This window comes from Heterocephalus glaber, unplaced genomic scaffold (assembly GCF_053883595.1).
Source record: "Heterocephalus glaber isolate CG9 unplaced genomic scaffold, H.glaber_assembly_v1.0 deba00001673, whole genome shotgun sequence".
In the NCBI taxonomy this organism is placed as follows: Eukaryota; Metazoa; Chordata; class Mammalia; order Rodentia; family Bathyergidae; genus Heterocephalus; species Heterocephalus glaber.
The window spans coordinates 20935702-20960040 of record NW_028258410.1 but is presented as its reverse complement, the minus strand read 5'-3'; the positions used below and the strand labels follow the sequence as shown (position 1 = coordinate 20960040).

Sequence of the window (24339 nt, the reverse complement as noted above, 5' to 3'; positions counted from 1 at the left end):
AGAAAAGCCAAGATTTGGGCTCAACCAGTTGAACTCCAGAGTGCAAGCCTCAGAGCCAGGCTGCTTGTGCGAAAGACTGAAAGAGAATTAAGAAGGGAGTCATCTAAAATTATCTTTTGTGTCACTACTCAGGATTTCTGTCCCACTTTGGCAACTGGACTGGTGGGAAGAACAAAACTAGATTTAAACCGTAAGCCTGAGTTCTAATCCTGTCTCTGTTATAAATCATATATGACCTCGATCGTTCAGTCTCTGATCTCCAGTTTCCTCATTTGTAAAGTACAGGAATCAGGCTATATCGGAGCTTCCAGGTGGCAAGGACCATCCCTTTTCTCATACAACCCACAGCATCTGGCACACATTACCCATTAGAGTTCATTCAACTGTAAGCAACAGAAAACCCATTATCTCAGCTTCCCTCCTCCTGTCTGTCTGACCCCTTGCTATACTTAGCCTCCAGCGTTCATCCTAATCCTTGTCACCTCATCATCACAAAATAGTCACTTCACTTCCAGCCATCACCTCCACATTTCAGACGGGCAGAAGAAGAAGGCAAGAAACAACAGTGTCACAATCAGGAAAGCTAAAATTTTCAAGTTTGTTTGGTTGGCTTGGATTTGTGTCATATGACCATCCCAGCCAACAAGGGAAAATAGAGAAGTGATTATTTTTACCTGCTCCATTGCCACTCCAGGGTGGATCCTCCTTAGTGGAGAGGAAATGAATATTGGATAGGCAACTATAAATGCTTAAAGAAGGAAATGAGGGTAGGAGGGTGAGGAGAGTTAATGGCTCAGGTCCCTTCCAGACCTGTGTTTAAAAAAAATGTTCGTCTTCCTCACCGAGCCCAGTGCCCAAGAGTACAAGGTTGCATTTTTCCATAAAAGGGCTTCTCTGTGAGCAGCTGCATGTTGAGGCCACTCTTGTTTTTCCTGGCAGTCCTGTTCCAGGGGAAGGAGAGTTCATCACAGTGCAGATGTATGTTTAAGCTCGACAGGAGGCACAGGCAGGGACAGAGAGAGGAGAGGCTTGCAAAGGTGGGAGGCAGCCAGCAGCCCTGGGGGCAGCATGTCCATGCCGCCCCCCCCCTTCCCGCCTAACCGGGGACTAGGAGTGGCCTGGAGCCGGCTGATCTCTTCCCAGCCGCCCAGGACTGTGGGTGTGTCCTGCCCGCGGCCTCCCCACCGTGCTGTGTTCATTTACCCACCCTTCCTGACCTGGACACTTGGCCTTTTCTTCCCATCACTTCCGTGCTGGCTGGTCTTGAATGTGTTTCTTAACCTCTCTGTTCCACAGTGTTCTCATCTGCAGAACGGGTGGATAGCAATACCCACATCCTAGAATTGCTCTGAGCCCCGAATGCATTCATACATTTCAGCTCACAGCGAGGCTCCTGGCACATAATGTGCTCTGAATTCACATTACTGTGCCTCCCTCACTGTTGTGGTCGCCAGCACCCTACGTAGCGGGTAACAGAATGAATACCATCTTATATTCGCCTTGATCAGGAGGAACAGTTCCGTGTGATGAGGTCTGTGACTCCTGATGAAGTCCTCCGGCAACAGGAAGTCCTCTTGGCCACAGGCTGAAATCTGTGCGTAGAGAGGGCATTGAGGTGTGGAACTGGGCTACAAATGGCTTGCCAGCAAAGCCCTCCCCAGCAGGCCCCAGCTTCTGAGTTGACAACTCTGGGGGACCCTGTGGGTCAGAGTTGGGGCAGACACCCAGGACCGTCCCCACTAACTCATACCCTAACCTCCACGAGGGCCGAGGGTGCCCCGTGACAGCGTCTGATTCCCTTTTGTTCACTTAGTGCATGTTCAGTGACTCCCACTGCGGGCCAGGCATTGTTCTGCACTCACAAAATACCGTGGGGAAAATGAACAAAACTGTATCTTCCTGGTGGGACAGACCAAAGCCACTATTCATAATAGGATGGATAAGGATATTAGAGTGAAGGGGGACAAATGCTTCAGTGGGAGAACAAAGTGGATTCCTCCAGAGCATTGAGGGAAGAGGGGATTGCACATTTCAGTCCCGCTGCTGGGGTCTGGTTGCCTAGATGCAGGCCTGTGCACCTGGGTCACTCCACATCCAGATCTGCAGGGCTCCTTTTCCCCAGTTGTTTCCTTCCTCCATTCAACCAGTGTTTACCAGGGTGCTTAGCAACCACCGGCTCTCAGCCCAAGGTTCCAGTGTGTGTCTCCCGTTTGGTAAAGGAGCAGGTTGGTCTCAGAGGCCAAGGGACTTGCTTGAGGCCACACCCCCAAGAAGAGGCAGAGCCTGATCCCTGGTCCAGGCCTATGAAGGTCCCCAGGCCACACTCCTTCCTCCTAGATATCCTGCTCCTTGCCACCGGCCTGCCAAGGAGGACACGTGCCACACACCGGGTGAAGCCCCTGCAGTTGTGGTCATTGCTGTGAAGAAAGAGGACAAGGGCTTTGAGGAATCCAGCCCCTGGGCCCAGAAAACCAACAGCTCCCATGTCGGGTTGGTTATTGCTTTGTAACAAACAACCTCAAAAACCTAGTGGCTTAGAACTGAAGTAATGTATTATTTCCATTTCCTGGCTACGTCAGGTGTTTACAAGGTGGCAGTTCCCCTCTTCCTTGGGGCCCAGCCTTCCACAGCTGCGCTTGGTTCAGATGGGCAGCAAGGACACCTCCAGTCCTCCCACACACTCTGTCTCCAGGGATATGGCCAGCTCCCTCTGGCATGATCTAAAATGTCCCCAAAAGGCTACTGTGTTCAGAGGTGGGGCTTTTTGGATGGTGGGGGCACTGTGCTCATGAGTGGATTAATAGATAGGTGAATGTGCTGTGAGGAGTGTGGCCTGATGAGAAGGGGTGGGTCACAGGAGGGGGTGACTGGAAGGGTGTGTTCTCATCTCTGGCTCCTCCCTTCCTCTCTGCTTCCTGGCTGCCATGATTGAACAGCTTCCCTCCGCCAGGTCCTTCCACCGTGCTGTTTCTCCCTTGGCACCAGGTGACCATAGACTAAACCCTCTGAAACCCTGAGCCAAAATAAACCTCTCCTTCTTTAGGTTGTTGGCATCAGGTATTTGTCCCAGTCATGGGAAGGTGATTAATACAGCATGGCATGGGATTGCAGGAGAAACCGTGGCAGCTCTCAGGGGCTGTGTTCACGAGCAGTCTGCCCCAGCTCACCTTAGTGCCCCTCCTGCATGCCCAGAGGAGGTAAAGCAGTGATACCAAGGATTCATCCCCAGGAGGAGTCACACTGCGGTAGGCTCCGTCTGTGTCCCCAGCTTCTTTTTGTGACAGTCTTGCTACAGAATGGGACAGCTTTCTCCACACATTACCCAGGCCTGTCTGAGGGCTTCTTCAGGATGGATGGTCTGTGAGGATTGAGATGGTGTTGGGTGTGTTCGGCTGCTGTCACTAAGACCGAAGCCCACGGTGGCTCACAGGACTGCAGTTTCTCTCTTGCATAACAGTCAAGGGCTGCAGAGCTGGCGACCACACGCCTCCGCTCTTGCCTCATCTGCATGACCCAGGATCTCAGTTGTCCAGCTTCTAGCAGCCCGTTGACAACAGACACTTACTCCTCCACGTTCTGGAGTTGAAGATGTCCTAGGTCAGGCACCACCATACCAGGTCCAGGCCAGGGTGCTTTGGGGACCACAGCCATCTGTCTGCTCCCTAGATCCACACACAGCAGAAGCAGAGGGAGCCTTCTGGGGCATCTCCCACAGGGGCACTAACCCTATGTGCAGGGGCTGAGCCCACACACTCCAGTCACCTTCCCAAAGCCTGTCTTGTGGGGGTTTGGTTCCAACCATGAATTTGGAGGTAACACACCACGTCCCTGTCCAGTCAGAGGAAGAAGGACAAGGAGAGAGAGGATGGGCCACTTTCCTTCCGAGGCCACAACCCAGTGTCACAGATGTCTACGCATGTGGTAGTGTGAGATCTTAGACAAGTGGCCAGGCTTTGTCACAGTTGGGCGATGTCATATTTATTCAGGATGGCCTTGGGTCCTGCTAACAGTTGTGAGCTTTGTCACTACGAGAGAAGGAAAGACCGAAGGGAACCAGCGTGTGGATGTTCCCTCAACCAAGGTGCCTGTCTCTCATCGGGCCTCACAGGATGGTGTTGGCTGTGGCCTCCCGCTGGGGTGCCAGCCCTGTCTGATGGCAGCTGTCCACACGGGAGCTTCGGGAAGGTGAGGGCAGGGTGGGCTGGCATCTTGTCCTCCCGGCTGGCCATGTGGCCTCGGTACTGGCCCATCCTCCCCGGCCAGCCCTGAACCTGCTCAGAATGCTGAGTGGCAAACAGCCTGGCCTCGGAGCAGCTTGAGATTAGTTTATCACTGTAAGACACAGCACTGCTGACATGAGGCCTGTTAAAGTGAGTTCAAGAGTTCAGCAGCTTGGTGTGTCCTGGGGAAGGTTCTGACAGGTCAGAGCTGCCTCGTGGAGGACAGAAGCAAGCCCGGGCTCCAAGTGGAGCTAACTGCTTACCAGCTATGCAGCCCTGAGCATATTTCTTAACCTCTCTGATCTTCAATTTCTTCATTTCTAGGATAGTCAGAGTCTAGATATCTACCTTCCCCAGGTTATCATAAAGACAAAAGAAGATAACATTGGGGTGTTTTGTCCATGTCCTGAAATGCATTTTGTGCATTTCTCAAAGGACAGTTTTTCTCCTTTCTAAACTTAAATGTTGTATTAAATTCCTTCGAATGTCCACCCACACTGTAGGATGCTAAAGCGTAGGGACTGTGTCTATTCCCCATGTGTCACCTCAGAGTGATTCTGGGTATTTGACAGCACATGTGCATGCATGAAGAGGAGACTGAACAGTGAGCTGAGACTCCGGGCACATGATGAGTAAAGTAGGCTGAGCCCAAGAAAACCTGGCTGACCCCTGCCTTACTTTCGTGTCTCTTATTTTTGTTAGAGACTTGGGTGCTGTATTGTGTCCTACCAGTGCTTAGGTTAGTCAGCTTCATGTTAATGTAACAAAATACCTGGAGCAATCAATTTGTGAAGAAAAAGGTTCATTTTGGCTCTCTGTTCTGGAAGTTCTGGTCGAAGATCAGGTGGCCTATTGACATTTTAAGTGAGGAAGCAGAGAGAAACTGAGACTGCCCTCCCACAGTCCATCCTGAGAGCTTCTCCCCAGTGACCCATGGGCCTCCCTTGAGGCCCCACTTCTCAAAGGTCCACCCCTTCCCAGGGGAGCCACGCTGGTGACCCAGCCTTTGCCATACAGGCCTCCAGGGACACCAGCCATGTCCAGACTGGAGCACCACTCCAGCAAATTTCCACAAACCCAGGGGCTTAGGACAGCACCTGACGGTTCCAGAGGTCAGAATTCTGAAATCAGGGCACTGCAGGGCGCCTCCTTCTGAGTGCTCCATGGAGAGCCACAGCCCAGCTTCTGGAGGCTCCATACCTTCAGTTCACGGCCTCTTCCTCCAACTTCAGAGCACCAGCTCCAGCCTCTGCTCTGTCATCACTTCTCTTTCTGGGCCTTCCACCTCTGGCCCACTGAGACTCTGAGATGACAGCGGCCTCAGATTGGGCTCATCCTGCATCTCCATGTTCTTACCCAAGTCCCACCGAAAAGGCGCCCCTGCCATTAAAGTGACCCAGCCACAACTTCCAAGGACTGGGACACAGACACCTGAGGAGGGGTTGGTGTTCAGTCCACCATGGGTGCACAGCAGTGCTTTCTCACCAGGCCAAGGACAGCAGTATTTCTCTTCAGTGTAGGAGGTGGCAGGGAGGGAGGCAGTGTGGGCTCGGGGAGGACACAGCCTGCTTTGCAAAGGATGCTGCTCAGTTCTGGCTGGCAGGGCACAGGGGAAAGTAGATCAGGGTGCCAGAATGCCTCCCACTGTGTGCCTCAGAAAGAAGCCCCAAACCTGGACTTATACGTGAAAACACTGAACTTGGTCAGTCTTGCAACTGTGATGTACTGGTTCCCTGGCAGATAATAGGAAATGTACAAGTCAGGACGCTGATAGAGGACCTGAGTGGCTGGACGGCAGGTGTCACCTCCTTCAGCGTTTCTAAGCACCAGCTCCAGTTCTCAGCATCTCGCATGTATTGAAGCATCTGATTCGCACTACTGACCTGTAAAATGGGGATGTTTTCCATATCCACTTTGCAGATGGGAAGAATGGGGCCTGAGGGGTTAAGTAAGTTGCACAGGGTCATGTAGCCAGCAAGGAGCACATTGAGACTCTACCAGTCAGCATCTATTACACTTCTTGTAACTTCTTATTTTAAAGCAAGTTTAGAAATACAGAAGATTTACAAAGAGGGTACAGAGAGTTCCCGTATGCCCTCCACCCAGCTTCCGGTAATGGGAACATCCTACAGTGCCCAAACTGAGATCGGAGCCGGGCTCTTCATAAACAACAGACTCCACTTGGCTTTCACCAGTTTTCCCACAGACATCCATTTGCTGGTCCAGGGTCCAGTCGACCTCTCTGGTCTCCATCTGTGACTGCCCCTTCCCCAGGCTTCTTTGTGTCTTATGATGACACTTCCGATGAATGCTACTCAGGTATTCTGCCGACTGTCCCTTCATTCGGTCTCATCTGGTATCTCCTCGTGGCTCGCTTGCAGTTGTGCGTGCTCATTGTTGCGGAGGAAACCACCGGCAAGGTCTCAGCCAGTGAGTGAGTGCATTGTACCAGGGTCTGGGTGACACTGAGCTCTGTCATCACTGACACGGCTGTCCTTGATCAGCAGTCTCACCTCACCCCCATCCCCAGTTTAAACACTTTCCTTGTAGAGAGAGGTGGTAAACTGTAAGCTAAACACAAAAAAATCCCCGCCAGGATGTGTTGGCAGGTCGCGGGTAGCCCTGGAGCTGACCTGGTACCTGCAAAGTGCACAGTAAATGTAAGAAGGCTCAGAAACACCCATTAGCATTGGCAGAAGAGTGGGGGAGCAACACCCAAAATCTGGATTTGGGAAATAATTTAGCCTATGAAGATTGGAAGAGATGACCAGAGAAAGGGGAATAAATCCAGCAGAGATGAAAGCCAAGGTCTGCAGCTGCTCAGACCATCAAACATTTAAAAGCAACATGAGGTTTTAGGGCAAGGAGTGAATTATGGATGTTAGGACCCAAGACACAAGGCTTTGATCTGGAAGCAGGAGACATCTTACGGGGGACCGTGGCTTTTGCATAAGTGAGTTCCACGTCCTCCTGGGGTGCATTAGATGGGCCATTTGGGATTTACAGGTCTGTGGAAGGAACTTTATTTCTAATGGGAAACACTGGGAACCGACAGCTTTGTAGGAGCAGAGTGGCAGGCAGGGAGAGCAAGCAGTGTTTACCGGCTACCTGTGTGTGACAGCGTTTTATGAGGCTCCTCCAAGGGTGGCCATGGGAGGTGGTTTTGGTGGGCCCTTGACCTCTCTCTTTGAAAAAGTATCAATTTTGAGAAGGTTGTCTTTACTGCCAGGAAACTTTAGACCAGAGACCATAATGTGGCTTTTTGGCCAGCCACCCTGTCACTAACCAGATGTTGGCCTCTGTCTGCCCCGGGCAAAGAAAGATTCTGGCTTCTGCCAGACTTTCTGAGCCCAGGCTGGCAGGGACATATACTCATGCATTCTGCAAGGCTTTGCCACTGCAGTGAATCCACTATGGCTGGCATCCCCAAGTGCCATCAAAACCATGAACAGCCCCTGCAGCCATCTGCTGTCGAGGAATCGGAGCCCCAGGCAGCATGTACAGCAGCAAGGGTGCATGGGTGAGATGAAGTGGGAGGACTTTCCAGCTAGGGCAACGCACACCATGCCAAAACTCTTCATGACCCTACAGGGGGAGCCAAATTACAGCAGGTTAGAGGTCAGAGAATGTGGAGATAAGAGGCAACAGTCCTGGGCTCGGATCCCAGCTCACAAACTCGACGTCTTCATTTGCTTTCAGTTCTCACCTCCCGAAAGCCTCCCTGACACCCTGTCATACCCTAGGTTCCTCAGTGCCTACCCTCAGCCTTTCTGGCTGCAGGCCCCTCCCCACCTGACCACCCTCTGACACATTCAGGAACCCCCAGCCCCTCCCACCATTGGGACATCTGCTCCGCAGAACTGTGGTTTTCATCTTTTTGCCCATTGCTGTGTCCCTAGCGCTGGGGATGGACTGGTGCACAGGAGGTGCTCAGGATACACAGGGGAAGTGATTGAAAGAGAATCACTTGCCTTGTTCTTTGTTTTCTATGTTGAGTGGAGGACAAACCAGGATAGCCATGCTGGGGACTTAGCATCGTCCCTGGCACATGGCAGCTGTTCAGTAATCTCTATGACTGTGATCAAGCCTTTCACTCATGCTTTTCATTGACTAACTCAACAAATAGTTATTCAGTGTTTGCTTTGTGTGCCAGGTACTGTGGTAGAGGCTGGAGATAGTGCCAAGCATAAGACAGCTACATCTTTTGAATTCAAAACTTACTTCCTGAGCACCTACTATGAGCCTCCCACTCCCCTAGAGCCCAGGCGTAGAACAGGGAACAGAAGCACCATCCCCTGCACACCACGGAAAGGTCCCTTCACCCCAAGCTGAGGGAGGAGGAGGAGAAAGGGGTGGGGCCTGACCTACCTACAGATTCTGTGAGCAAGCAGGGACCCTAGATGACAACAAAGGTCATCCTGGGGCTCCTGTGCCCTGTGCCCACATTTATAGTACAAAGACAAGACACAAAACACCTCTAGCCATCCATCCGCTGGCAAGGACTTGGTCATGGTGGCCTCACAGTGTCCCCAGCCCTTGCTCTGGAGCTGCAGAGGACACAAAGGGGCCACTGTCCATGGTTAGTGTAACACAGCCTGTCCACCTATTTTCCATCATCACCCCCGACCCACCCCACTCCCACCCCAAGGGTTCTTTTCTGTTTCTCAGTGAAATTACAAAGAGGAGAGCAAGGGGAGACTGGAGACCACTGCTGTCCCACGGATACCCCATTGGTTTCGTGTGGCTCAGCCAGGCCCCTTCCTTCTGAGATAGCAATGCCTGAGCACACTGAGCATCTGTCCCCAGGCCAGAGCTGCGCGTCTGCTTTACAGGCCCAAAGATCAGGTCTTCTGGCTTCCAAAGGTCCCTGCTGAGGGCAAGAATTTCTTCCCAGGAGGGGGTTCATGGCCACTGCAAGGAAAGGCAGTGCTGCAGGCATCACAATCAGACTTAAGCCAGACTGCTGGGGTCACTGGGTGACCTGGTGCCTAGGTGCATCTGCACATGCATAGGTGCTGGCCACACACAGCCCACCTTCCGGCTGTGGAGTCAGAACCGCAAGCACCCAGCCCTCTTCTCCTGGAGCTCAACTTCTGCATACAGGCCAAGCACAACTGGAGATCAAGATGCCCTGCTCAGGTTCTTCCTGTGACTCCAGGATGCAGTCAGGGAATATGAGCCAGCTGCCTAATTCCCATCTCCCTCTGGCTGTTACCTATGCATTGTTATAGTGTTAGGGTTCTATCAGACACAAATAAAGTATGACCCAGCCTAAACTAAAAACTCAAGTTACTGTGGGCTTCAGGCATAGATGGATCCAGAGTCAAAAGTGTCAATAAGATTTGCACCAGCATTGGTCATCCTGGCACCCCGCTTTCTGACTCTCTTAAGAAAAAACTAAAAGACAGAACTAGGAGAGACAGAAAGCAGGGTGCCAGGATGACCAATGCCGGTGCAATGGACAAAGGCACTGGCTAGCCCAAGACACTCATTTTTTTTTTTTTTTTTTGGTACTGGGGATTGAACTCAGGTCCTTGTGCTTGCACAGCAGGCGGCGAAACCACGGAGCTAAATCCCTGGCCCAACACCCATTTTTATCGGTAATCAATTGGGGTAAAGGTAAGCTATGTGCAAGGGCAAGAATATGTGAGAGAATGCGCAATTGTGCAGTTCCTATGGAAACTAAGCAAGACTCATAAAGGACAAGACAAAGCATTCTCAAATTAGGAACAGAATAGGCAAAATATATGGCTGTAATTAAAACATTGTCCTTCTAGTAAGAAAGTTTTGGTTGTGGAAATGGAATTTGGGTGGGAGTTACTCTGACCTCAGCACGTAGGCTTCAGCTGGACTTGCTTCTCAAAACAAGCCAAGTGTGGGGTTATCTCTTCACAGCCTGCACTGCTTACAGCCTGCTTTGGCCATACTCAATATTGAAGTCCCCTGCAAAGATAGATATATTCTCTCTCTCTCTCTCTCTCTCTCTCTCTCTCTCTCTCTCTCTCTCGTCTCTCTCTCTCTTTTCTGTCTCTCTGTGTTTGTCTCTGTCTGCTAACAAGATTCTATCTCTGTCTCTGTCTCCTCTCTCTCTCTCTCTCTCTCTCTCTCTCGTCTCTCTGTGTTTGTCTGTCTTTCTCTCTGCTAACAAGATTCTGTGTCTCTCTGTCTCCCGCCCCCTCAGAGTAGGGGGAATATGTGGTACAGCTATTCTTTTCATGGTGGCTGAATGGCTGCAGCAGCTCCAGCCTCTTCACCGTACAACATCTTGAGATTCTCTTTCACTGGATCTGCGTAGCTCTGGTGCACACCCCCAAAGAGGTCACCATGGTCAGAGGATTGTGATGCACTGATTGCTCCAGGCTAGATCACATGTTTTATCTCTGTCAGATATCATCCAGAGAAGTGTAAAGCAACCCTCCTTCATTGTCTTTCCTGGGACCAGATAGTGAAAATCACTTTCCAACATGTGTAACTTGTTCCAGAAACTCTGATCTTTATGGGCTAACATTCCCAAGATCCTTCCACATGAGATCTGTGGCCAGAAGAATATTTGTCTTGGACCCGCTGTGAGCTCTTGATCTGTTTCTATTGCACTGGGTGGAGCCAGTCTTCCCAGGTCAGATCATGTCCCTGCACCTTTAAAAGCCTCCATCTAAGGCATCCCAGTGAAATCACTGTCACCCCTGTCCCCATCCAGGCCTGGTGCAACTCAGCCCCTGAAGACCTCTCTGCTCTACACTTTCCCTACCCTGGAGTCTTCTATCCCCACATCTTCCTCCTTGCTGTCCTCCAGCTTCTGCTCAAATGCCGCCTTCTCTGGGGCCCTTCCAAATGTATTCATCCTCTGTGTGGCTGAAATCACCACATCAGTCTCATGTGAGCTTGGAGTGGCCTCCCTGTCTTGCATCCTGGTGCTGTTCCTGACATCTCCCCTCTGCCAGCACGTGTGTCCAGATGCGCGACAGCCTCCCAGTGCCCTGCCGCTCTTTCCCACTCTTCCCGTCCGGCCCGGAGTTATGCCCACTGTGTGCGGGAGACACGGAAACAGGGTGGCGTATCTGGAATGGCGCTCTCAGGAATACCGATGGTTTTATGACCAGTTAACTGTGCTTTATGCTACCTGTGAAAGAGGCCATTGTGACACAGAGCAGCTGATGTGATCAAACACATGTGGCTGTGTGGCTCTGCTTGTGGAGCAAGAGAGAAGAGGGCAAAGCCCTTTAAGTTGGGAAAGTCGGCCCCATAGCACACGGTGGCAGGACAGAGGGGACCGAGGGGACGTCCCTTCCTGGCACACAGACTGGATCCCTGTTGGTTTCCGAGCTCGCCCTGGGTGTCCCTGCAGCTTTTCTTCTCTTGGGCTCTGCTGTTCAGCCCTCTCCAAATGGCTTTCTGTCTTAACCCTCCTGGGACACATTTCTCCCCATGAATCTCAGAAGACAGCAGCTCAGTGAAATAGGAGCATTCTTAGCGTTTCCATTGATCGATGAGGTTCCTTTGGGTCCAGAGCACTTGGTGGCTGTGTCCTTACCACACTGGACCACAGGAATCTTTCATTGTTCTGTCTCCCTAGACCAAAGGTCACAATCTAAAAACCCATAGGCCCCACCCACCCTACAAACATGTCTTTCTTGCCTGTTTTGTTCCGGGATTTGTGTTTGTTTCTTGCCTGACTCATTTGCATTTGTTGTCTGCATTGAAAACTGGGGACATTTCATGGACAAATCCAGGTTTCTGACTTTTCTTCAAAATTCAGAAGCTCTGGCCATGTTAGATCACATTCTTATGTGGCAGAGGTTGGCTGGGGCTGTGTAAGATTGTTTCTGGAATGTTTTGGGCTGCTAGTAATAAAAAGCACAAATAACATTGGCTTAATCCATTATCATATTTATTGTATATTTAACAAGATATCTGGACCCCAGGATTTGTTACCATCTCAGTTATATGTTCAAAAACCAGGTTCTTTTTATCCTTTCCCACCTTCAGCCTCCACATGTGGGACTTTTGCTTTTATGCTCGTGGCTTCACATCCCAAAATGGCTGCTATAACTCCAGACATTACATCTTCACATGGTCAGTGGAGGAGGCAGGCAGTAATGGGACAGGGAAACAAAAGGAAAGTCTTTCCCAGAAGCCCCTGGGGGCAGAATGAGATAACATGGCCATCTTGAAGCAGAAAGGGAGGCTGGGAAAGCAAGGTTGTCTCTGTCATCATCTACAAGGAGAAGGTAATAAGACAAGAAGAGCTCAGTAGTGCCTCCTGGGCAGCCAGACAGTGTCTGCCACAAACTGCCACCCCCTTAAGTGGAGCCCATGCACCCCAGTTTGCCACAATACCCCCCACTCCCTGTTGTTGCTTCCCAACACCGAGGCTGTTCACCACTGTGCCTCCCTCCCCGAATCACCTGCGGGACCTGTGAGGTGCTGAGTGCTGCCTGCTTAGACGTCACAGAGCCGCTCCTCACTTGAGGTCTTGCTGCTTTGTGGTCTGCCTTGTGTGAGTCTGGGGACTAGAATCCCTCTGCTCAGACTCCCTATTCATTCTTTCTCTCTCCCCACCCTCTCTTCCCCTAGCCTTGTCCCAGTGCTCGAGCCCTTCCCTCAAACCCTGTTCCCCCAAGTTTCTTCCCAAGCTGCTTTGGGTCAGCAATGGAATCAGTGCATGGACCAGCCCTGGGCCATGATCCATTGATCTGAAGCTGAGAACGAGAATGAGAAACATGTGGAGCAATCAAATGTCACAGCTGCAGTACCCAGCAGGTAAACCAGCTCTGGATGGGTCATTCACCTGGCCAGGTGCCTGGGGTGCCAGTGGCATGCTGGTCACGTGCATTGAGCCACGTCTCAGGTCCCCAAAGGCTCAGACATTGAGAACCAGAGAACCACAGCAATGAGCAGCTCAGCCTGCACTAGGCCCTCCTAGACTCCCAGGCTTACGCTCTGGGCCACAGGAACTGGAACAACACCTTCCTGCTGTTTCTGCTACCCACTCTGCTGTGCCCCAACTTGAGGTCCATGATCACGAAGGCACTGCCTGGGAGGAAGATCCCCCAGCCAGTAATGTCTCCAAGCCTTACCTTGGCCCACTGGCCTTTCTCCCCAGTCCCCGGCTTCCCCACCCCTCATGCATGACCGTGGGGTGGGGGATGCAGCAAGGACAGCATACCATCCACCTCGGGCCACCACAGGAACACTTCCTCAGCCCAGAAGCTGAGGATAAATTTCTAGAATAGGCACACAGCCTGAGCATTATTTATTTAGTATCCATTAAACATATTCCTATAGGTAGGACTTTTTAATTGTCCACTCCACCATGTAAAATGGGGTCTGGAATGTTACTGGCCATCCCCAAGTGCCCTCTTTGGTTACACAGCTGGGGCTGGGTTTGTAGCAAGGTCGCCCCTAAGTCCCGGCAGCACCCGCTCTCACGTGATCGTCCCCAGGTGCTAGGAAAACAGGGAATCAGCACGCTCGCGCTGAGGTGCCAGCCACGTGTCCCCCTCAGGTCTTCCTGGCAGCTGAAATAAAGGAGGCTGGGTCTTTTCAAATAAGAACATTTTGAAAGATCCAGAATCTCATGTGTGTGACAAGCAGCTTCAGCATGCCACAGCTATTTTGTGGCCTCAGAAAAGTCCATGCCACCTGAAATGTTGGGCCCCTGGCTTATCCCATACACTCAGGAGGGCCTCATTCAGGGATTCCAGCCTGCCTGGCTAGTGCTGAGGAAAAGGTGGGAAACACTGGCGCCACAGGGGTAGAGAATTGTCCCCTGCCTGGGTGGGGCTGAAGGAATCCAAGAGACTCAGACATTGGCTTCTCTCAGGGCACAAGGCCTGGGCCTGGGGGCCCAGGAGGTACAGTAGGAGGAGCCTGACCTTTCCTGGCCCCTCTGCACCCTTCCTTTGCTGCCTGGCCAGGGCAGGCCATGGGGCAGTGTGAGGAGGCAGTTTTTTAAATGTGGTAAATTTCCCGTAACATAAAATTAACCATTTTAAAGTTTACAGTTTAGTGACATCGGGTACATTCACAGTACTAGTTCCAAGACGTTTCCTTTACCCTAAAGGAAACTCACACCCAACATTCCTAATTACGGTCCCCTTCTGTCCCTGAAACCACTTGGTTACTTTTTGTCTCTCATACTCTGATTTCTCTTCAGATCGTATAAATCTTTCGCCTTTTACTTTTTGTCTCTGCATTTTCCTATTCCTGCATACTTCCCCTAAGTGGAAATTGTTCAATATTTTGTCTTTTTTCTCCAGTTTTTTTTCTCTCTCAAGGTTCATCCATGCAAGTATCAGTATTTTTTCCTTTTATAGCTGGTTAATATTCCATTGTATGGAAATATGGATTGAGTATCCCTTATCCAAAATGCTTAGGATCAAAAGTGTTACGTATTTTGAACTTTTTTCATATTTTGGGATATTTGCATATGTGAAATTTGTTTATGTTTCATATACACACACACAGCCTGAACACAATACAGGTGCTTTTAATAAGTTTGTGCATAGAACAAAGTTTCATGGTGTGGAATTTTGTCCTTGTGGCATCATGTTGACCTTCAAAGTTGGAGACTTCAGAGCATTTCAGACTTCAGTTTTTTTATTAGGGATGTCAAACCTCTACCACATTTTGTTTATCCATTCATCCACCAAAGGACATTTGGACTATATCCACCTTTTGGCCATGGTGACCAGAGCTGCTGTGAACATGGGGTTCCATTTGATGCTCGTCTTCAGCCTTTGGGGTACATAGCAGTAGGTGGGTCATGTGGTGATTCTGATAGTGAGTTTTTAGGGAATGATCAGCATGTTTTCCATGGTTTTTTACCTTCCCACCAGCAATCTTCAAGGTTCTCAGTTTCTTCACATCCTCAAAAACTGTCTTTTCCTATTTCATTTTTGTGATGGCTGCCTAGTGGGTGTGGAGGAGCGGCAGGTTTCAGCTCACATGCTCTCCACTGAGGAATGGGGCTTTCCAACTCTTAGTTTCAATAAACTGAGTCACAATCCTGATCTGGAAGGGCAGACAGCAGCATCTGGTGAGCCAGTGCACACAGCACCTTAGCCCAGTGTCCAGCACAAGGGACTGTTGCCCGTACTCCTCACTCTTGCTGTAGCGACACACCAGTCTTCTCCCTGAATTTAGTGCAAAACACAACAAAAATGAATCAGCAGAGTATGTATTCTTGGTGAGGGAAATATTCTCCCCAAGGGGCAAACCATGATTCTCAGGAGAGCAAAAACATCTACTTTTTTAATTTATAAAGTACAAATAGTAGGGCCCAGTGGTCCACAACTGTAATCCCAGCAGCTTAGGAGGATCACAAATTTGAATCCAGCCTGGGCACTTTGAGAAACCTTAACTCAAAATCAAATTAAAGAAGGTCTGAGGATATGGTTCAGTGGTAGAGCATTTGCTCTTGGTTCAATTCCCAGCACCACCACCAAAACAAAAACTAAAACTATTTCTCTGTCTGTCTGTGTCTGTCTAGATATTTATAAACAGAGAGAACCTCAAGGGACATTCAGTATATCCTTAACCTTCACTGGAGAAAGGACAGTTGGGAGGATAATGTCTCAGAGGAATTCTTGGTGAAAATAATATTTTAAAAGTTGAAAAGCAAGGACCAGGATTTAGCTCAGGGCTCAGTGGTGCCACACCTGCCTCACAAGTGCAAGGTCCTGAGTTCGATTTCCGGTACCCCCACCCAAAAAAAGTTGAAAAGCAAGGAAATTCAGAAAACTTTTTTTTTAATTTTAAAGCAATTCAATTTTAAAAGATATTTGATAAATTACAAGCCAGTTTGTTATGATTAGAGTTAACAGATATGAGGTTACTGTGTGGAATTGCTCTAGAGGTCTCCCCACACTGACTCTAGATTTCCGTATTTCTCTCCTCCCAAACTGGTCCCTCCCAGCACTAGCCAGGTGGCGCTCTGCAGGCCACACTATGGCAGTGCCATGCATGGTCACTGAGCACTGTGACGGTCTGCAGAAACCTTAGCCCCCTTTGTGTTTGCTCACTTACGTGATGTCTGTCTCCCCTCTGCCCTTGCTCTGCCCCGTGTCTGGAGCAGTGCCTAACACATGGCAATGTTGGGTACATCACTGGAAAACAAATTGTTGAATGAAGGAGTGAGTGAACGAATGAATGTCCACTTAAAAATTGTTTTACTGAGCCAGGCACTGAGTAGCTGATTTTCTTAAAGCCCAAGAAAACCAATTAACCACATAAGGTAGCAGATCTCTGCTGCCATACTGAAAATAGCAACGTCTTCAACAAGAAAGAAAGGTTTCTCTTGCTTAAAAGTACAAAATGATGTGGTTCTGGTCTGCAGACAGGACCAGGGTCCTGCTCCTTAAATCTGTGATCCAAGATGGCTCTGTTCCATCGGGGCACACATTTATTTGTGCCTGTCCCCTTATTTACAACTCATCAGGTCACTACAGCTAGGCACAAAGGAAACTAGGAATTACAGCATTCATTCTAATAGCTGTATGTCCAGCTTAAGAACAGAGATTCTACTGCTATGAGAAAGAAGGGAGTGATTGGGTGGTACTGGGGGCACCCCCAGCAGGTCCTTCCAACATCACCTTAAGAGAGGATGTTTCCCTCATCACGTCTTCCCTTCTCAGCCTCACTGGGCATTGGACCAGCAGAAGTGTCTGTGTTTAACATCCCAGAACCAAGATAAGTCTATAAAGCCCTCCAGAGGCCGAGTCCTATGGCACAAGACTTCTGGGGCTCTGTGCCCCGCTCTTCCTGGTTCTCTCCGCACAGGACGGAGCTCTCTCTGCAGGGGCTCCGTGGCTACCCTCACACTGCCATTTGTTCAGCTGTCCATCCTCCAGATGACCCTGGGTCACAAGATGAAAATAAACAAGAGGCTGTTTCAGAGAAAGAATATAAGGGACAAGACCGCAGCCTGCTTGTTTCCAAACCTGCCCCAAGTACCATCCGAGTTTATACGGAAGAGATGGGAAAACACACCCTAGAAGTCTTCCTGGGGCAGGTGGCTCCCTAAGCCTCAGTGGATAGAGTCACCGTGCTCACTAAACAAGTGACCTTGAATGAAAGAGGCTGGCCTCAGGCCATTGAGGACACTGGGAGCCCAGCGTGCTGCCTGGTATGCACAAATCCTGGGCCTTGGCTGAGCTTCCTTTGATGGAGATCAGGAGAGAAGGCCTGGTGGTGCCATGTTCCTGGTTCTGTTCTCTTTGTCCAGCAGCGTCCTCTCCTCCAGGAAGCCTCCCCTGACCTCACTCCTTCCCCAGTGGGCAAGAAGGACCCCTTACTTTGCCCCCAAACTCTCTGGGAAAGCAGCTTACTGGAGGCTTCTGTATTTCCTTCCCAGCACCCAGCATATACTCAAGAGAGAATACAATTCATCTGGTAGATTTGACTTTGGAGCCATGTAAATACTTCTCACATCTGACAAAGTAATTCCTAACATGTGGTAGCAAGCTGAATCAGATGTCTTAGCTGTGTGCTGGGAGTTGCCATGACCACACAGAAAGGGGCTAGCTTATGTGACATTATGTGCCCAGGCCTACTCTTTTTCTTTTCTTTCTTCCTGAAGATTAAAAAACAATCATTTCCTTTCTCTTCAAGGACTCCCTGTGCCCATTCTTGCAGGGAAGATCTATGGATCATGTTCTCCATGTCTTCCTTTTCTTGAGAATGCCTTGATTTGTTGTCTCTAGGTGGAGCACTCTGGGCAGGTGGCTCTTTCTGGAAAGCTTTTGAGGAATGGCGCCACTTCTTTCTGGCCTCCATGGCTGCTGATGAGGAATCTGTCATTAGAATCATTTCCCCCTATTTCAGCACATTTTGTTTGCTTGAATAAAAGAATAATCCCAGCTCCATAGCCTTCCAGCCCTATGTCCTTGGGGAGGTTGCATTCTGAAGCCTCAGTTGCTCTGTGTAGAAAATGGGAACTGGAATCAGACCTTCCTTGGGTCTGATATGAGGAAGAAGATGCCTTCCAACGTGCCTGCTTCGTTGCTTGGTGAGGAAGCATTCAGTGATCTCTGCTGGATGCATGAATGGGTGAAACATGCATGAGGGTCCTGTTGCATTTGTGGGGCTCATTCTTTTATGTGCTACCATGAGAAGGTACTGGGCTGAGGAGGCTTGAGTCCACCTCACTGTCAAGTCTCTGTAGCACACCTTCTGCATCATGTGCCTTCTCTCTTTGGGCCTCAGTCTCCCCATTTGGACAATAAAGCATTTGGTAGTGGCTCTTGGATCTCACTTCTTGCTGTGAATTAGAATTTCCCAGAGTGTTTTTAGTTTCTAATACTGATACCTGCAACCCATCCTAGACTAACTTCAATCAGACGCTGTGTGGGCAGACCTGTTGTTCTATTTTGGTCCTTTAAATTCCTTGGGAGATGTTAATGCAAAGCAAGTATTGAAAGCCTCCGGTCCAGATGGACCCATCTTCTTGGACATTCTTTGAGGTGTCCTCTTAACTTCTCCTGTCCCGTCCCTATAGAAAAAGACCCCTGGAATCCATTGTGCTCATTCTGGCCACTCCTAAAATATAGCTGTGGACTCAGGAAACAGCCATGTTTGGTGTGATTCATGGTTCCTTTGTGCAACCACGTGTTTTCTACCCAGCAGCTAGTGTGAGTGAGTAGCAGTAATGAGAAGTGTGCATCTAGTTGTGTCAGTCCCTGCTTGAAACCCTGCAGCGTCAAATACCGAGCTAATATCCTCTTACTGAAGAAGCAAATCAGCCAGGCATGGTGTCACACCATGCTGTAATCCCAGAACTCAAGAGGCTGAGACAGGAGGATTGCAGCGAGTTCAAGGCCACCCTGGGCTACATAGTGAGTTCAAGGCCAGCCTGAACTACACAGTGAGACCCTATCTCAAGATAAAAGTGAATTAATCCAGTTCAATCCCAACCCAAATCCCAGCTGTTTTTTAGTAGCAATGTACAAGCTTATTCTAAAATACATCTGGAAATGCAGGGTAACTAGACACCACAACAATCTTGAAAAAGAGTAAGGTTGGAGAATTTAAACCACCTGATTTCAAAACTTACTCTAAAGCTATAGTACTACTACTATAGTAGCTACCAATTTTACCAATTATACTTACTATAAAGTAATCAAGACAGGATGGAAATGCTATAGGATAGATGAATCAGTGAAACAGAATAGAATCCAACCTAACATTTATGGTCAACTAACTTTTGGCAAAGGTGCTAAGTGGAAAGATAGAATTTTTATAGTGGAGATGGGACAACCATGAATACACTTGCAGAAAAGATAATTTAGGCCCTAAGCTCACACCGTATACAAAGATTATCTTGTTAGATCATAGTCCTAAATGTAAAAGCTGATACTATAAAAAGAAACCCATAAAAGAAAAAGCTGAGAACTTAAAATTTTTCTCTTCCAAAGACACTATTAAGAAACTGAAAAGAAGGGCCGGGGATTTAGCTCAGTGGTTTCACAGCCTGCTGCTCAAGCGCAAGGACCTGAGTTCGATCCCCGGTACCAAAAAAAAAAAAAAAAGAAGCTGAAAAGACAAGCTACAGACTGAGAGATAATATTTACTAATCATATACCTAATAAAGAAACTTGTATCCATAATGTATAAAGAACTTTTACAATATGAGAACAAATCAATAATATGAGAACAAATCTAACTTGTAAAATAAATGGGTAACAGACTTTTTTTAAAGACAAGGTCTCACTCTGTTGCCCAGGCTGGTCTCGAACTCATGGACTCAAGAGATCTTCTTGCCTCAGGTTCCCAAGTACCTGGGATGCAGGCATGCACCACCTCACCTAGCTTGATGAAAGAGTTGAACAGGTGCTTCATCAAAGACAATATATGAATGGCTAATAAATACATGGAAAGTGTCCAACATCATTGGTCATCAGAAAAATGGCCCTTAAAACCAAAACAAGATGCCACTAGATACCATCTAAAATACTATAACCAAAGAGACAGAGTACCAAACGCTGGAGAAACTGGAACTCTCATGCACTGCTGTGGAGATGTACACTGACGCAACCACTGTGCAAACCAGTTTGGCCATTTCTTTCAAAGTTAAGCACGCACTTACCGCATGACTCCCAGTTCTACTCCTAGGGATCTAACTACGAGAAATGAAGACGTGTGTGTTCCCTTACATACAAATGCTCGTCGTGGCATTATCCATAATAGCCAAAAACCAGATGTTGTACATGCATAGCATGGAATACTAATGAGGAATAAAAAGAAGTGAACTGCTGATGCACACTGCACCATGGCTGAGTCTCCATGGCGCCTGAGAAGTGAACAGGGTCAGACACGAACAAAGACCTACTGTGGAATCACATTTATAGGAATTGCTAGACAACTTCCTAGAGAACTGGTAACAGGACAGCAGCTGCTTGATGCTGGGGACCAGGCCTGACTGCAGACAGGCAGCAGGAATCTTTGGAGGTGATAGCCATGCTCTAAAACTAGGTCATGGAGATAGTCAATCACACGATTATACCAATTTACTGGAAACATCATTGAACCGACACAATGGGAAATTTTATAGTACATAAATTATACCTCCAATAATCAACTTTTAAAGGCAGCACAAAGCTACCAGGAACAGACTCAAGCTGGCCCGTCTGGGGTCCTGTCCCAGCTGCCCCCACTCACTGTCCACGTGGCCCCAGGCAGTCGCTTAGCCTATGTGTCTCTTTCCCCATAGAGTTCAGATGGTGCCTGACACCCACAAGGCCACTGCTGTTGCTGCTGGGCCCCTCTCTTTCTTAGTTCCTGCCTGCTCTGCCCTTTCTGTTTCTCCAACTTGTCAAGCTCATGCTTCTCCCCCTGGGATGTCCCCTTGATGGCCCCTTACCGTTCCTGTCTCAGCTCATTCCTGCTTCCCTGTCTTCAGTGATTCTCTACGCATTCATTCATTCACTTACACAGCCAATAGCATTTCTAGTAGTGCTGGTAGTAACAGCCACACTTTCATTCTTATTTAGTGTGTGGGGCAGCTGACCCTCAGAGAGGTGAAGTCATTTCATTTTATTCAAAACATTACTATGACCACCTCACACTTGTTAGGATGGCTACTATAAAAAAATAGTAATAATAATAAACTTTGGCAAAGAGAAGAAACTGAAACCCTTGCACACTGTTGGTGGGATGTAAAGTAGTGCAATCTATGAAAAACAGTATGGAGAGTCCTCCAAAAATAAATCAAAAATAGAATTACTATATGTCTCAGCCATTGCATTTCTGGGTATGTACTCAAAAGAATTGAACGTAGGGTCTTAAAGAAGTATCCAGCCCACTCCCTCTGGCCCAGGCCGCAGACTTGCGCGCCAGCCGCCGTTCCGGGCGGGGAGCGAGGGGAGGAAGCAGGCCCTGCGGCTGCCAGTGCATGTGCTCTTGCGCGGCCCGGCGACCTGAGCTCGCTCCCGGAGAAAGCCCTCTGCCGAACCCGGCGAGAACTCAATTGTTGAATGCCTGGAAGTTGACATACACACATTTTCAGAAATGTTTCGCCACCTGAGACCTTTGAGGAGGTTCTGTCTGGGGCGGATCCACCCGGACGGTTTCCACTACTTGCGAGCTTTGTCGGGAGCAGAGGCGGTCCATGCCTTGAGGCCTTTCTACTTTGCAGTTCACCCAGACTTCTTTGGACAGCACCCCAAAGAAAGGGAAGTCAATGAAAATTCTCTTAAGAGACTTAAGTGTCTACTTAGAAAACCTCCAGAAACCAAGCTTCAAGTCTTTGAAACTGACTCAGCTTACATTTTATGTGAGAGAAATGGACCGGACTTCCTCGGATGGCCAGGAATCCTGTAATTCTTCCGTTTATCTGTGGATCACATCCAAAGCTTGAACACTAATGTGCATTCCCAGCCTCTCAGAGAAGCTAAACAGACCCCCGATAGGCCCATCAAATGGGACAAGTCAAGGACCCTGACCAAGACCTTGAGCAAGCCTCGAGATGGGAAACCACCCTAATACATCCTGGTTGCATACCAATGGGAAAATGGCTGTTGAAAAGCTGAAGAATAGTTTGCCACTTAGAAAAGAACTAGATCGTTTAAAAGAGGAACTGTCTGACCTATTGCAACTCTCAGATAAAAGGTGGCAGAGGAGCTGGGGGGTCGCGCACCACTGCAGTCATCTACACAGTTGAGGCCGCCTCGTGCAGGACTCGGGACCCTGCAGAAAGCCAGAGGCTGCACACTCATCTTCACGGACTGCTCAGGGGTGAGCGCCGTGGGCCATGGGATGCTGGGGACCATGGACGTCCACCACCACTGGACCAAGCTTTGAAAGGTTACCAAGTTATTTTGACCTCTGGAGAAAGCTGATGCTTTTAGGAGACCAAATAAGCGGGCTTTTAGGGGGCATCCAAATTGTTTATATTGAAGAACTGCAGCCACTGTTAACCCTTGAAGAGTAGTACTCTCTCCTCCACGCGTTCTATAACCGACTGCTGAAAAGCAGAGTACCCTTCCACCCTCAGAGTCTCCGGGGCTTACAGATGATCCTTAACAGTGACAGGTACGCGCCAAGCCTTCATGAACTCGGGCCTTTTAACATCCCAACGCTCTGTGACCCAGAAAATCTGCAGTGGTTTATTCGCACCAAAGCCCAGCAGGCAAGAGAAAACTTGAAGAGAAAGGAACAGTTGAAGATTGCTGAAGATGAGCTGATCCGCGCCTCCACCAAGCCGTTCACCCTGGAGAAGCTATACAAGGAGCCCAGCGTCTCCACCCGGCAGATGGTGGCCTGCTGCGAACGGCTCGCCTTGCTCCCGCGGCCCGCCCTGCGCAGCATGGATTTGTGCGTGCCCCACTTCTACTCCGTGCTGCAGGACAGCGATCTGTACATCCCCTAGGACTGGAAGGACGGAGATGCCGTGAAGCGATACGGAAACCCGCTGCACTTACAAAGAAATAAGAAAGAAACGGCCAAACTTATTTAAATCCACAACATGATAGCACAGCAACATTACCTGTTAGAAGAACAGTTTCTGACTGCTGCTTTAAAAGATCTTTTTAAAAGTTATTTCCTAGCAGAAAGACTAGGCTAAAGATACTAGAGCGAAGGAACGTGTTTGTAGTGCATGGTAACTAGGGTTCTCCGAGTCTTTATTTTCATGCACGCGTGGCTTTGGAGCTGGCTGAGCACGCAGGGAGGTCTTGGGTTAGCGTCTCCATGTAACACAGTGGCACACACATCTTCGATCGTATGTCGTGTGCGCACATGCTTATTTTGTAGGCAGGAGGGACCGCTGGTGTCTTAAACAGATGTTTGATGCGTAGCAGAAGTTAGATGTCAGTAACCGGGGAATTTAAATTTGCAACCCATAATTTCTCCTACCCATTACAATACAGTAGCTGTGGGGGCTGGGGAAGGACATACTCAGCATACCAAAGGCCCCAGGTTCTGTCCCCAGCACCAAAAAAATTAAATAAATGAAGATATTCTACTGTTGGCAGCATAAACCCGACAGGCAGGAGCAGCTTTGCACCCTTTAAAAAAAACGAAGTATCCTTATACCGTGTTCAGAGAAGCATTATTCTCAATACCCAACAAGTAGGAATGATCCAAATGTCCGTCGACTCGTGAGTGGATACACAAAATGTGGAAAATTGCCCTTAAAAGGAAAGGAAATTCTAACATGCCGCAACCTGAGTGAACCTTAAAGACACCGCACTAAGTGAAGTAAGCCACTCACAGAAAGATAAATGCCACATGGTTCCACTTATATGAGGTTTCTAGACTGTCAGATCCTCATGGCTGGGAAGGAGGATGGCTGTGGCCAGGAGACAGGGCCAAGGGAGTTGTTTAATGGGGAGAGAGTTCTAATTCTACAAGATGAAGAAGTTCTGGAGACGGATCCTGGTGGTGGTTGCACAACAATGTAAATGCACTTAATGCCACTGCTTAAAATAGTTAAGATGGTAAATATTGCACTGTATGGATTTTACTACAATTTTTTTTAAATAAATAATTCATTGATGAGTTTGTTGTATGCACAACTCATTTATTTCTCACCATACTCTTCCAAATAGATGCTACTTACTTTCCTCATTTATTGGAGAAACTGAGGGTCACAAAGATTTGCTAAGCAAAGTCATGGGTTCTG

The 24339-nt window shown here is 48.8% G+C and overlaps 1 protein-coding gene and 1 pseudogene across 3 annotated transcripts in view; both read left to right on the top strand.

The window, feature by feature from the left end:
* Positions 1-24339, top strand: part of Eya2 (EYA transcriptional coactivator and phosphatase 2) — a 230915-nt gene that overhangs the window by 131491 nt on the left and 75085 nt on the right. The gene's annotated exons all lie outside the window — the stretch shown is intronic.
* On the top strand, positions 13095-23532 carry LOC147822200 (T-cell activation inhibitor, mitochondrial pseudogene; annotated as a pseudogene).